The following is a 14,929-nucleotide window of genomic DNA, read 5'->3' on the forward strand; positions in this document are numbered from 1 at the left end:
TTTAATAGCTACAAGGAGGGTTTTATTAATATGTGGGGTAAATATTACTTTGTTTACTAAGGGCTTTAGTGTGTGTTTCTTATTTCATTATTTCTTAAAAAAATAATTTTAATAATTGTATAGCTGGACCCTGACTTCTAAATCACATGGGTATCTGAAAATTGGAAATTTATTCTTTTCCCAATTTTTTGTGTTTATTTAAGTAAATTATGTTAAAATATGTAAATTTTAAAGCTTAATTTCAATAAACACATTGATACATTCTCACATGAAAAATGTATCTATGAAATTTGTTCTTAAAATGAAAAATGCTTCACTTTATTTAGATTTTATAAATTTTTAAAAAGTTCTCAAAGCTGAAATTTTCTACGGGCCTGTAGAATTGATTTAAAACTATGTATGAATTATGACTTCAAGGATCTCTTCTTGTTACAGAAATTTTTTGCTAGTTAAATTATTTTAATGTGGTTCCATATGATTGAAGCTAATTTGACTCTTCAATATAATCTATAAATAACTTTATGCAGAGTAGATGCTTTGCTATAATTTGATTTGATTTGATAAGGGTTTTTTTTTTTTAATAGGCAGTGGTTTTAAGAATCCTATAATAAACGACAAGTGCTGGAGAGGATGTGGAGAAAAAGGAACACTCGTGCACTGCTGGTGGGAATGCAGACTGGTGCAGCCACTATGGAAGACAGTATGGAGTTTCATTAAAAAACTGAAAATGGAACTCCCATTTGACCCTGTGATCCCACTTCTAGGAATATATCCCAAGAAACCGGAAACACCAATCAGAAAGGATATATGCACCCCTATGTTCATAGCAGCACAATTCACCATAGCTAAGATCTGGAAACAGCCTAAGTGCCCATCAGTAGATGAATGGATTAGAAAACGGTGGTACATCTACACGATGGAATACTATGCTGCTGTAAAAAGGAAGGAACTCTTACCATTTGCAACGTCATGGATGGAACTGGAGAGCATTATGCTAGGTGAAATAAGCCAGTCAATAAAGGAAAAATACCACATGATCTCACTCATTCATGGACAATAGAGACCATTATAAACTTTTGAACAATAATAGATACAGAGGCATAGCTGCCTCAAACAGATTGTCAAACTGCAGCGGGAAGGCCGGGGAGGGTTGGGGGGCAGGAGGTAGGGGGGTAAGAGATCAACCAAAGGACTTGTATGCATGCATATAAGCATAACCAATGGACATAAGACACTGGGGAATAGGGGAGGCTAGGGGACTGTCTAGGGCGGCGGGATAAAATGGACACATATGTAATACCCTTTGTAATACTTTAAGCAATAAAAAAATAAAAAATAAATAAAACAATAAAATATTTTTTCCTTAAAAAAAAAAAGAAAAAAAAAGAAAACCCTAAAGACTCCACCAAAAAATTCAGCAGTTTAACAGGATACAAAATTAACAACCAGAAATCGATGGAATTTTTAATACACCAATAATATGCTCTCAGGAAGAGAAAGTATAAAAACAATATCATTTACCATTGCTATATAAAAAAAATTAAGATACTTAGGAATAAATTTAACCAAGGAGGTGAATAAAAAAAAAACATAAACCTGTACTCTGAAAACTACAGTATGTTGAAAAAAGAGATAGAGGAAAATAGAAACAAGTAGAAGAATATACCATGTTCATGGATTGGTAGAATTAAAATTATTAAAATGTCCATACTACCTAAGTCAATCTACAGATTCAATGTAATCCCTGTTAAAATACCAGTGGCACATTTCACAGACCTAGAACAAATACTCCAAAAATTAATATGGAACCCAAAAAGACCTCCAATAGCTGCAGCAATCTTGAGAAAGGACATGGTTGGCAGGATCACAAATCCAGATACCGAATTATACTACAAAGCCAGTATAATCAAAACAGTTTGGTTTGGGCACTAGAACAGGCATATAGATCAAAGAACAGAACAGAGACCCCAGAAATTGATCCAAGTCATTACGCTCAATAAATATTTGACAAAGGAGACAAGAGTATACAATGGAGTAAAGATGGTCCCTTCAATAATTGGTGTTGGGAAAACTGAATAAGTACATGTGAAAAAAATGAAACTAGACCACCAACTTACACTATATACAAGAATAAACTCAAAATGAATAAAAGACTTAAATGTAAAACCATAAAAATCCTAGAAGAAACCATAGACAGCAAAATTTCAGACATTTCTCCTAGCAATATGTTTGCCCATACATCCCCTGGGACAAGGGATACTAAGGAGAAAATAAACAAATGGGACTACATCAAAATAAAAGGCTTCTATAGAGCAAAAGAAACTATCAAGCAAATGAAAAGGGAGTCCACTGTATGGGAGAACATATTGCCAATAATACATCTGATAAAGGGTTAATTTTCAAAATATATAAAGAACTCATACAACTCAACAAAAGAAAGACAAATAATCCAATTAATAAATGGGTAAAGGACCTAAATAGACACTTCTCCAAAGTGGACATACAGAGGCCCAGAGGCGTATGAAAAAATGCTCAAAGTCACGAATCATTCAAGAGATGCAAATTAAAACGCAATGAGGTACCATGTCACACCTGTCAGCATGGCCACCATCAACAAATCAAGAAATGACAAGTGCTGGCAAGGATGTGGGAAAAGGAACCCTTGTGAACTGCTGGTGGGAATGCAGACTGGTGCAGCCACTGTGGGAAATAGTACAGTTTCCCCAGGAAAAAAAAAAATGGAACTGCCATTTTACCCAGTGATCCCACTTCTAGGAGTATATCCTAAGAATTCTGAAACACCAATCAGAAAGAATATATACATCCCTATGTTCATAGCAGCACAAATTACAATAGCTAAGATCTGCAAACAACCCAAGTGCCCATCAGTAGATGAGTGGATTAAGAGGCTGTTGTACATGTACCGTGGAATACTATGCAACTGTAAGAAAGAAGGATCTCTTTACTCTTTGAGATACCATGGAGGACCTGGGGAAAATAATGCTAAGTGAAATAAGCTAGTCGGAGAAAGACGTGTATCACATGATCTCATTTATATGTGGACTCTAATGGACAAAATAAACTGATGAACAAAATAGGTCCAGAGACATGGAAGCATGGAACAGACTGACAGATCTCAGAGGAAAGGTGGGGGTGTGGGCTGGGCAGGAAGATTAACGAAATAACTTATATGCATATATGCATAACTCATGGACACAGACAATAGTGTGGTGAAGGCTTGGGGGAGGCAGCATTAAGGGGGTCAATAGGGAAAAAAAGGGGACATCTGTAATACTTTCAACAATAAAGATAGATTTTTTAAAAGATAAAAAAATAAAAAAGAATCCTATATAATAAAAGGGAAACATGCAAATTAACTGTCCCTCCACTATGCTCAAGCCACACCCACCAGCCTATCAGGAGCGAGTATTCAAATTAACCCAACTAAGATGGCAGCAGCCACAGAGCTGGAGTGAGCAGGAGGCTTGGGTTGCCCCCAGCGATGGAGGAAGCCAAGCTTCCTGCCTGCCCTGGCCAGACCTGGACTCTGCTCAAGGCTACAAAGTTTCAATTATAGAAGATAAATAAATCCCAGAAAAAAATAGAAAGAAAAATAGGAGAGGCTGGGAGCTTGGGTCGCTGGGGGGCATGGCCAGCCTGAAAACGGCCCTCAGCCCCTCACCCAGGCTGGCCACAGCCCCATGAGGTGAGGGTCCCCGTTGGGGGGTTTGGACAACCTGTAAACAGCCATCAGCTCCTCACACAGGCTGGCCAGACACCCCAGTGGGGGACTCCTACCCTGAAGGGGTTGTGACCAGCCTGAAAATGGCCCTCAGCCCCTCACCTAGGCTGGCCAGGCACCCCATTAGGAACCCCCACCCTAAAGGGGGTGTGGTCAGCCTGAAAAAGGGCAATCAACTCCTCACCCAGGCTGGCCAGGCACCCCAGCAGGACCCCCACCCTGATCCGGGACACCTTTCAGGGCAAACCAGCGGCCCTGACCTGTGCACCAGGCTTCTATCCTATATAATAAAAGGGTAATATGCAAACTGACCCTAACAGCAGAACGACTGGGAATGACTGGTCACTATGACACACACTGACCACCAGGAAGCAGGCGTTCAATGCAGGAGCTGCTCTCTGGTGGTCAGTGCGCTCCCACATGGGGGAGCTCTGCTCAGCCACAAGACAGTCTGACGGCTGCCAGTACAGCGGTGGTGGCCTCTCCCGCCTCCTCAGCAGCACTAAGGATGTCTGACTGCAGCTTAGGCCTGCTCCCCGCTGGCAAGTGAACATCCCCCAAGGGCTCCTGGGCTGCCAGAGGTATGTTTGCCAGCTTAGGCCCAATCCCCCGGGGAGCGTGCCTAAGCCAGCAGGTGGACATCCCCTGAGGGGTCCCAGACTGCCAGAGGGCACAGGCCAGCTGAGGGACTCACCCCCCCCCCCAAGTGCACAAATTTTTGTGCACCGGGCCTCTAGTATTGTGAATAATTTTGATAACTATGTCTGTTTGCTATGATGCATTTCTTTGAGCTGTGTTTGACATACTCATAAATGTTTTAAATTTATGGTATTTCCACTTTTGTCCTGTAAAATCCTTGGATCAAAGACCATCTGTCATAAATGCAGACACCATTTTCCCATGGAAATCTTTGAAAGGAAATCTTAAATTCTTTCTAAGTAACTATGCTAAGTCCCCATTTAATATTGTCAATAGGTTCTGAGACTTTAAGAGAAATGACATATAATGAAATCAATTTTATCAAAGGTTAATTTTGTGTGATTGGTTAAGATTGCATTACAACTAGGCATCTACTCTATTTGTGGTTAAAAAAATGATGATTTATCTTTATATTGTAGGTATGATTTGAGAGGTGAAGTTTTTTCCTTGCATAGAAAAATTGTTACAAAGGAAAATATAAATTCCTGTTATTTTAAAGCTAACCATTCCAAATTTTTATTATTTAGAAGATAACCTGGTGAAAATATTATACTTAAAAAAAAATAAAAACAAAGCAGTTAGAATTTTGCTCTATAGGAGCCATGATGAAAGGGGCTTATGTAAAAGCAAAACTGTGGGCCAATGGATTGAAATGGAAAATGCCAAAGAATTAACCTTCCTTTCAAAGTACTAGGTGACCTTGTTGACAGCACTGAAACAATTGTCTGAGGTGCCAAATATGTGCAAAAAGATATATAATTTTACCACTTCAAACTGTTTTTTGTTCAGCAGACATTAATGAAAACATTAAATATTTCTGAGAAAAATAAATTTGCTTTGCAAGATGCTGTATTCTTTTTAATGTAGTTATGGAAAATTCGAGATTAAAAGATATTTTAGTTGAAAGTATTTTATCTAAAATACACAAAAGGGATTTTATGAGCTTTAAAGTTCAATTATTTTTGTGATACAGTTATACATTTTTGTCATGTATTCATAGCCACAGTTTTATTATTCACATAATTTTTAAAGCCATTTGATGAACATAAAAATCACCAGTTACAGTCATAATAAAAACAACAGTGGAAATGCTGTGATTGATTTTAAGAGGAGAAGAGAAATTATAGGAAAACTAATTCTACTTTTGAATACTTATACAAGACATTGTTACACAGTTTATGTACATTAATGTAATATAAGTTTATCCTCATACCAGCCACAGGAAGTTGGGATATTAGTTCTCATTTTGTAATGTAGGATACTTACGGTTAGAAGAAAACTGGTTTAAGATTACATGGCTAGTAAATTTGCAAAGGTGCACATTAGGGTTTGACTTATTTCCAGGATGGCTTTCTTAACACTTAGATCTCCCACATGTAGAATTCAATAAAGACCCAAAAATAAAGTCTTAAGGCTAATTAGCAGCAGGCTATGTATGGCCTACACTCAGTCTATTTCTCTTGACACTATAGCAATAAACTATATCTTTTTAATTTTGTCTTAATTATAATTTCACACATGTTGCTATATTTCTACTTAGAAACATACCTTAAAATTAGCAATCATGTCCTGACCGGTTTGGCTCAGCGGATAGAGCGTTGGCCTGCGGACTGAAGGGTTCCAGGTTCGATTCCAGTCAAGGGCCTGTACCTTAATTGTGGGCACATCCCCAGTGGGGGGTGTGCAGGAGGCAGCTGGTCGATGTTTCTCTCTCATGGATGTTTCTAACTCTCTGTCCCTCTCCCTTCATCTCTGTAAAAAATCAATAAAATATATATTTTTTAAAATTAACAATCATGCTACCGACAGAGAATTTAAAAAAATGATTATATTTTAGGCTGTAGATTGCTGTGGGTAGTATGGTCATTTTAACAGTATAAATCTTTCCAGTCCATGAGCCTGGTATATCCTTGCATTTATTTGTGTGCTCTTCAATTTCTTACTTCAGTGTCTTACAGTTTTCAGAGTACCAGCCTTTCACCTCCTTGGTTAAATTTATTACTATGTATTTTTTACTTTTTGATGCAATTATAAATGGCATTGTTTTCTTTATTTCTCATTCTGGTTGTTCATTATCAGTGTATAGAAATGCAACCAATTTCTGTATATAAATTAGGGTTTTCTATATATTGTATCATGTAATCTTCAAACAGTGACAATTTTATTCCTTCCTTCCCCAATTTAAAGACATTTTAATCTTTTCTTGTCTAATTGCCCTGGCTAGGACAGTGGTGGAAATAAAACTTGTAAAAAGACTTTGGTAGAATAAATTGGAGTTTCTTGAAAAGTTAAGTAACACATGCCCAATAAAGCCCTCTTTCTATGCCTATAGATATACATAAATAAATGTTCATTCAGATAAAAGTACCTATGTATAGAAATATTCACAGAAACATTATATCAACTAAAAACACACCTGGAAATAATCACATTTAATCAAAGGAAATAGAAATAGGATTAGCTAAAATAATTTATCTAAAAAAAACTATGTCAATATGGATAAGTCTCCTATACATAATGCTAAGTGAAAACACATTTCAGAAGAATACATACAAGATGATACAGTTTATATAAATGTTACAAATAAAATATAACATTACTAGAGACCCGATGCATGAAATTGGTGCAAGAGCAGGCCTTCCTTCCCCTGGCTGCTGGCACTGGCTTCCCTCTGACACCTGGAATCTGGGCTTCCCTAGCAGCCTCAGCTTCATCCAGAAGGTCGCCCTGAAGGATGACTGAAAGGATGTCTGGTATAATTAGCGTATTACCCTTTTATTATTATGGATAAGTTGTTTACAGAAACATCTAAATGGATGCATGTAAATAATAAATACTGAAGTCAGAATTTAAAACACTTTTGCCGAAGGAAAGAAAGAATGGATTCCAGGAAGTATATTTAGGGAGCATCAAGAGCATACTGGCTATAAGGTACATGAATGTTATTTACTTTAAACTTGTTGATATGACTTAGAATACTTCATAATAAATTAGAGTTAATAAAAAGGTAAATATATATGAAGAAAAGCATCTTATTATTTATTAAAAAAATAAAACAAGATTTAAAACATTATGGTGATTTTGCCAGAGAAAAAGGGGGTTCGGAGGAGGTAAAAGAGGGTAAAGTGAGGATAAATGGTGATGGAAGAACACTTGACTTGGGGTGTTGAACACAAAATAAATGATTGAGTTTGATATCTGTTTATCAAAATATCAATCATTTACAATTTATATTATAAGATTTTTGAACTTTCAGTTAAACTTGACATATTTTATTCAAATTTGACACAAATTTGCATTTAAGTGGAAAAATAAGCATCTTAGAGTTTCAAGGAACATTATTAAAAGAAAAAAAAATTAATGAGACTGGAATCTACCACTGCCCTTCCAAGCAAAGTTTCACAGAGTGAGTCTCCACAGCACTGTGCTGTTCCTAGGAAAAGTCCTGATGCGAGAATACCTACATATATAACATGGAGAAATATGCTAATTAGCTGGGGCACCATAACGGGTCACCACGGAACAGGAGGGTGTGGAGTGGGGCGGAACTGGAGACTGGTTTCCTTAGCAGTCCTACAGGGTCAATCTTAAGAGGACAGGCCAGGCACCAATGGACCAGCACTGCCAGCACTTGAATGTGAGCAGACAGAAGGACAAAAGACCTTCAAGGCCTGTCCAAGTCAGGTTTGCATTTAAAAGCAGGTGGGGTGGTCCGGAGCTGCACGCCACTCACAACCATGGCAGTCTCCGTGTAGGCGGTATGGCTGCGGCTTGGAGTGTGGGGAGTGAGGGCCATGCAAGATGGAGGCTTTGGCTGCGATTGGTCAACTAATTTCAGCTCCCAGGCGGGCATGATCAGGGAAGCCGGTGGGACCTTTGCAAAAATAGGGAAGGCTGAAGAGGAACGATACTTGTGAGAGCGGACTAAAGAACAGCTGGCAGCCTGAAGAAACAACATGAAGAAGAAATCACTCGTCATAAAAAGGAGATTGAACATCTGCAGAAAGAAATTAAGCAGAACATCAAGAAACTGAAAGATCATGACGCTGCAGAGATGTCAGGGTGAGAGACAGCCATATTTGCCAGTGCGGCCAGAGCTGTCAGCAACAAAAAGTGTGCGGGAGCTCAAAGGGCACATGGCCCACGGGGGATGTCTTACAAACTGAACTTGACCGCACATGCACGCTGCCTCCCGCGATGCTGCTGGGAGCGACCACCCGCCTTCCACCAGCATGGTGACTTCCTCCCAGTACCCCCAGTACCGCAGGCTGCTGAGTGACTACGGACCACCATCTCTTGGCTACACGCAGAGAACAGGGGCACACAGGGAACAGGGAAGAGCCTGGTTCCCCAGAGCAAATATACTGAGCTGCTGGCTATCATTGAAGAGCCGGGGAAGGGATTGTGTCTGTGTATTAGGTAGATCTATGCCTACCAATCTCTAGTGCAGGACAATGCCAGATGGTGTTTGTGACTGGCTCTGAGTACCCTGTTGGGAGCTGCCAGCAATTCACAACTTGTGGCTCCCTCTGCAATGCCTGGGTGCCTTTGGGAAGGACCAAGATGTGCACCAGGATTTGTTTTTCATAGCTCCAGGACCAGAAAGAGATCAGGCAAAGGCTAAAAGCCTCCAGAGATTAGCCTCAGAGTATTGACCACAGGATGGGGCAGCTGCCTTCCCCCCAGGCAAAAAACACCTGGATAGCAAAGGTCTGTGGAGAAAGATGTCCTCTGCAGCCCGAGGGAATGACTCAGCACAGGAAACTGGGATGGCTCCAACCCCAGAGGCCCCAACCCTGGACTTCGCTCACGCAGCTCTAGTCCACTCTGACCTCCCTCTGCCAGCGCTCAAGGTCAGTGGCTGCCCATGAAATATTTTGCCTTGGAATTCTAAGAGGTGCCAGCATTTCCAGCTGTCTCTCCCTGGCAGACAGCAACCCTGCTGCTTTTCACAGCCAGATATTATGTGGGCACCTTTCTCAGTTCTGGTCCTCTGGACTGGGTGGTTCCAGTTTAGGGTTTAGAACATAGAGTTCTCATTGGGAACCCCCCACAGCAGCTGCTATCCTTTCAGCTGATATCTCTGGGAGCCCAGCCAGCCCTTTCACACTGCACACTTCTTACCAGTCTCTGTGCTGTCTACATTTTCTGTCCTTGGTTATCAGGGTTCTCTCCTGCTAGTCTTCAGTTGATTTTTCAGGGTGATATTTCTATTTTAGTTGTATTCCAGTTTGGTCCTGGGAGAGTGTCAGTGTGGCTTCCACTTACTTAGTCACCATTTTTTTCCCATTTCCTCTTTTTGTAAGCTATGTGTCCTGGTTTGGGGATTTTTTTGTGTGGTCACCATTAAGTTTATAAAAAATAAAGTTTCATATATACAGGTTTTTTTTTCTTTTGAGTGCATCAGACCTTTATTCTCCTTTGCCAGTTCAGACCTTTACCCACTCCCCTTTAACATTTTTATTGTCACAAACTAAGTTTTTTTGTGATCTTACTTGTAGTATTCTGACCTTATGTTTTTGTTTCAGGTAGAATGATTCCCTTGAGTATTTACTGCAATGGAAGTTTTCTGGTGATAAAATCCCTCAGCTTTTGTGTCTTGGAATGTCTTTATTTCTCCTCCATATTTAAAGGATAATTTTGCTGGCTATATTATTCATGGTCATTTCTCTTTTTCAGATATTTGAATATTTATTTTCACTCTCTTTTGGCTTGCAGAATTTCTGCTGAGATGTCAAATGATATTCTGATGGCTTTTCCTTTGTAGGTCATTTCCTTCTTTTCCCTGGCTGCTGTAAGAATTTTCACATTGTCATGAACTTTGAGAGTTTTAATACAATGTATCTTGAAGAGGGTTTCTTTGGGTTGAGGTAACAAGGTGTTGTGTTTGTTTCTTGGGTCTGAGAATCTAGTTCATCCCATATGCTAGGGAAGTTCTCATTCATATTTGTTTGAATATACTCTCCATTCCTTTCTCACTCTTTATTCTTATGAAATGCCTATTATTCTAATATTGCTTTTTTTCTGATTGAGTCAGATAATTCATAGAACTCTTTCATGGTTTTGTTTATGCTCACGTCTCTTCTTTCCTTTGTGTCATGTCTAGATTCCTATCTTCAATATCACTAATTCTTTCCTCCATCTCGTTGGCTCTGTTTTCTATGCTCAATAATTCACTTCAAGCTTCTTAATCGCATGCTTTATTTGCCCCACTTGGCTCTCCCTGGCTGCACACCAGACAAAGTATCCTTTAGCACAACCAATGATAATAATCCCTAATGGCCTTATTTCTAAAACTATTAAACAATTTGGATTATTTTTTAATTAGATTCCACATATAAATGAAATCACATGGTATTTATCTTCCTCTGTCTGACTTATTTCACTTAGCTTAACACTTTGTAGGTCCATCTATAGTGGGGCCTTGACTTATGAGTGTCCCGACTAACGAGTTTTTCGAGATAAGAGCTGACTCTCAGCCAATATTTTGCTTTGAGTTGCGAGCTAAAATTCGGGTTACAAGCCAGCTTCAGATACCCCACCGCTAGTTGGTGCAGGGAATGTCACAGTGAATGCCACAACATCAGCCCAGCATCACGTGTCTCACTCGTTCACTTTATGATTTGACATACGAGTAATTTGAATTACGAGCTCTGTCACGAAAAGAATTAAACTCGTAAGTCAAGGCCCCACTGTATATTAAAAATAATTAAAAACAAAGAAAAGAATTTGGATTATATTTTTCCTGAATCTGCAAGTTTCCAATAGTTTACCTAAAATTTTTTGGTAAGGAAAAATAATGTAATTAATTTTGATTAAAAGATATGTAATTATATTGTCCTTTTTTCCCCTTATGGCAAATTTTGTTGTGTAAACAAATATTTATGCAAAACTAAATATCTCATAGCACCATTCACAATAGCCAACCACAAAATAGAATACAAATATATATCAGTGAATAGATAAACAAAATATGACATAGACATACAATGAAATATTGAACAGTCATAAAAATTAATGAAGTATTAATAAATGCTACAACATATATAAACCTCAAAATTATACAAAGTGAAGAAGGCTTAAACCAAAGGTTATATACTGTGCGATTCCATGTATATGAAATATCCAGAATATATAGTCCCATAGGGACAGAAATTGGTGATTGATAGGGGCTGGGAAGAAAAGAAATAGAGAATGATTACTTAAAGAGTAAGGGATTTCCATTTGGGGTAATACAAAAGTATTTTAGAACTAGATAGGTATAGTGGTTGTTAAACAATGTGAATGTACTAAATCCATTTAATTGTACACTTAAATTATTTAATTTTATAATATGTGAATTTACCTCAATTTTTTAAAAAATATATTTTATTGATTTTTTACAGAGAGGAGGGGAGAGGGATAGAGAGTTAGAAACATTGATGAGAGAGAAACATCAATCAGCTGCCTCCTGCACACTCCCTACTGGGGATGGGCCCACAATCAAGGTATATGCCCTTGACCAGAATCAAACCTGGGACCCTTCAGTCTGCAGGCCGACACTCTATCCACTGAGCCAAACCGGTTAGGGCTCACCTCAATTTTTTTTTTAAAGTTGTTTGCACAGAAGGATTTTGGTGGAAAGTCGTACAAAGAGTCCTCTGTAAATTATATTTTTTCTGAATTCTGAAGAGTGAGTGATAATCAGGTACCATTTAAATGTTTAATTTCTTTTTTTAAAAAATATATTTTATTGATTTTTTACAGAGAGGAAGGGAGAGGGATAGAGAGTTAGAAACATCGATGGGAGAGAAACATTGATCAGCTGCCTCCTGCACACCCGCTACTGGGGATGTGCCCACAACCCAGGTGCATGCCTTTGACCAGATTTGAACCTGGGACCCTTCACTCCACAGGCCGATGCTCTATCCACTGAGCCAAACTGGTTAGGGCTCACCTCAATTTTTTTTAAAAAGTTGTTTGCACAGAAGGATTTTTGTGGAAAGTCTTACAAAGAATCCTTTGTAAATTATTTTCTTTTTCTGAATTCTGAAGAGTAAGTGATAATCAGGTACCATTTAAAATTTTTTTTTAATTTCAGTTGATAAAAACATTAAATATTGAGTTGAGTTGAAAATAGATGAATAAAAATCCTCTCTTATGCCTATAAGAACATAGAACATTAAAAATTAATACCAACCATATATCAAATAAAATTGCCACGACTACTTTTTACTTATTAGTCAGTTCAGTCCTGTATAATTACTTCTTTTATGAGTGGGTTTGTATAAGCCTCTCTTTGATAACATATCATACTTTGGACTAAAAGAAGTCCTGGAAATTTCATCAATCCCTGATGCAGTCTGACAAATATCTGAGATATGCCAGAGTTCATCGTTGAAGCTGGTCTACTCCTTTAATTATCAATAGTTAAGAATACCAGGCTCACTTTTTCTATAATATTCTGGTGTTAACGTTCTTTTTTTAAAAAATATTTTTTATTTATTTTTTTACAGAGAAGAAGGGAGAGGGAATAGAGAGTTAGAAACATTGATCAGCTGCCTTCTTCACACCCCCTACTGGGGTTGTGCCCGCAACCAAGGTACATGCCCTTGACCGGAATTGAACCTGGGACCCTTCAGTCCACAGGCCGATGCTCTATCCACTGAGCCAAACCAGTTAGGGCTGGTGTTACCTTTCTTTGTTAGAGACACAAGATCTAGCATGTGAGCCTTTAGGGAAGCAGAAGTCATGTGTAGGTGAGACTAAATACTTATGGTTAATTTAATCTACTCTTTGCTCTAGTAAAATACATCCGTGTCTCATCAGGACTTCATCACTGATTCCCCTAGGAGTTAGAATATGCTATGGACAATGATGGCATTACCAGATCCACACAACTTACAGTCCTTTCTATCCCATCTAATAATAGACAAACATGGTAATTAACCGTACCTCCGCTATGCTTCCCATTGGCTAATCAGGGTGATATGCAAATTAACTGCCAACAAAGATGGCAGCCGGCAGCCATGCAGCTGAAGTGAACAGGAGGCTTGGTTGCCCTGGCAATGGAGGAAGCCAAGGTTCCAGTCCTGCTTTCAGACAGCCAGCCTCGGAGCTGGAGCGAGCAGAATCGCAACAGTGTTTCAATTATAGAAGCTAAAAAAACCCCAGATACCTGCTTTCAACCAGCCGACCTCGGAGCTGGAGCCACAACAAAGTTTCAATTACAGAAGGTAAATAAATCCCAGAATAAAAAAAAAGACAAAAAGGAGAGACTGGGAGCTTCAGTTGCAGGCTTGGCCTGCCTGAAAACAGCCCTCAGCCCCTCATCCAGACTGGCCAGGCACCCCAGTGGGGACCCCCACCATGAAGGGGGTGCAGGCAGCCTGAAAACAGCCATCAGCCCCTCATCCAGGGTGGCCAGGCACGCTAGTGGGGTCCCCCACCCTGATCCAGGAAATCCTTCAGGGCAAACCAGCTGCCCCCCACACGTGCACCAGGCCTCTATCCTATATAGTAAAAGGGTAATATGCAAACTGACCCTATCAGCAGAAAGACTGGGAATGACTGGTCACTATGACACACACTGACCACCAGGGGGCAGACGCTCAATGCAGGAGCTGCCCTCTGGTGGTCAGTGACCTCCCACATGGAGGAGCTCTGCTCAGCCACAAACAAGGCTAATGGCTGCCAGTACAATGGTGGTGGTGGGAGCCTCTCCTGCCTCCTCAGCAGTGCTAAGGATGTCCGACTGCAGCTTAGGTCTGCTCCTCGCTGGCAAGTGGACATCCCCCAAAGGCTGCCGGGCTGCCAGAGGAATGTCTGATTGCCAGCTTAGGTCAAATCCCCTGGGGAGCAGGCCTCAGCCAGCAGATGGTCATCCCTGTAGGGGTCCCAGACTGTGAGGGGGCACAGGCTGGCCTGAGGGACCCCCCCCAGTGCACAAATTTTTGTGCACCGGGCCTCTAGTAAATGTATAATTTTTGACAGAGATATGATCATTAATAACAATTCAGCTAAACAGAAGTATTTTAATATGTTTTATTCTTTTGAGAGAGAGAAAGGGGAAGAGTGAGAGATAGATAGAAACGTTGGTGAGGGAGAATCAACATGGTTTGGCTGTCTCCTGAATGCCTCCCACCAGGGATTGAGCCCACAACCCAGGCATGTGCCCTGACCAGGAATCAGACCAGTGAGCTCTGGTGCATGGGTCAATGCTTAAGTGGGCCAGAAGTATTTTTGATTTATTAATTTTTCTCCTGCAGTTTTTACACAAGTGTTGAGTTATTTAAGAACTTTAGAACACAACACACAACCAATATAAATTTTTAGCAAATTTAATTCAATAATATATAAAAACGAAAATACATCATGACTAAGTGGCATTTGTCCCAAGAATACACTGTTGGGTTGACATGTAAAAATAAGTTAATATAATTAAGAAGATTAACAAAATATAAAGAAAACCATTTGCTCAACTTAGCAGTTAGGGAATGGGCATTGCCA

General features: G+C 39.5%; 1 pseudogene; it reads left to right on the forward strand.

The window, feature by feature from the left end:
• The first annotated feature begins 8,178 nt into the window (after positions 1 to 8,178).
• Positions 8,179 to 8,379, forward strand: LOC132226574 (ATPase inhibitor, mitochondrial-like; annotated as a pseudogene).
• Positions 8,380 to 14,929: the final 6,550 nt, after the last annotated feature.

The sequence above is a fragment of the Myotis daubentonii genome, chromosome 1 (genome assembly GCF_963259705.1).
Source record: "Myotis daubentonii chromosome 1, mMyoDau2.1, whole genome shotgun sequence".
NCBI classification, from domain to species: domain Eukaryota; kingdom Metazoa; phylum Chordata; class Mammalia; order Chiroptera; family Vespertilionidae; genus Myotis; species Myotis daubentonii.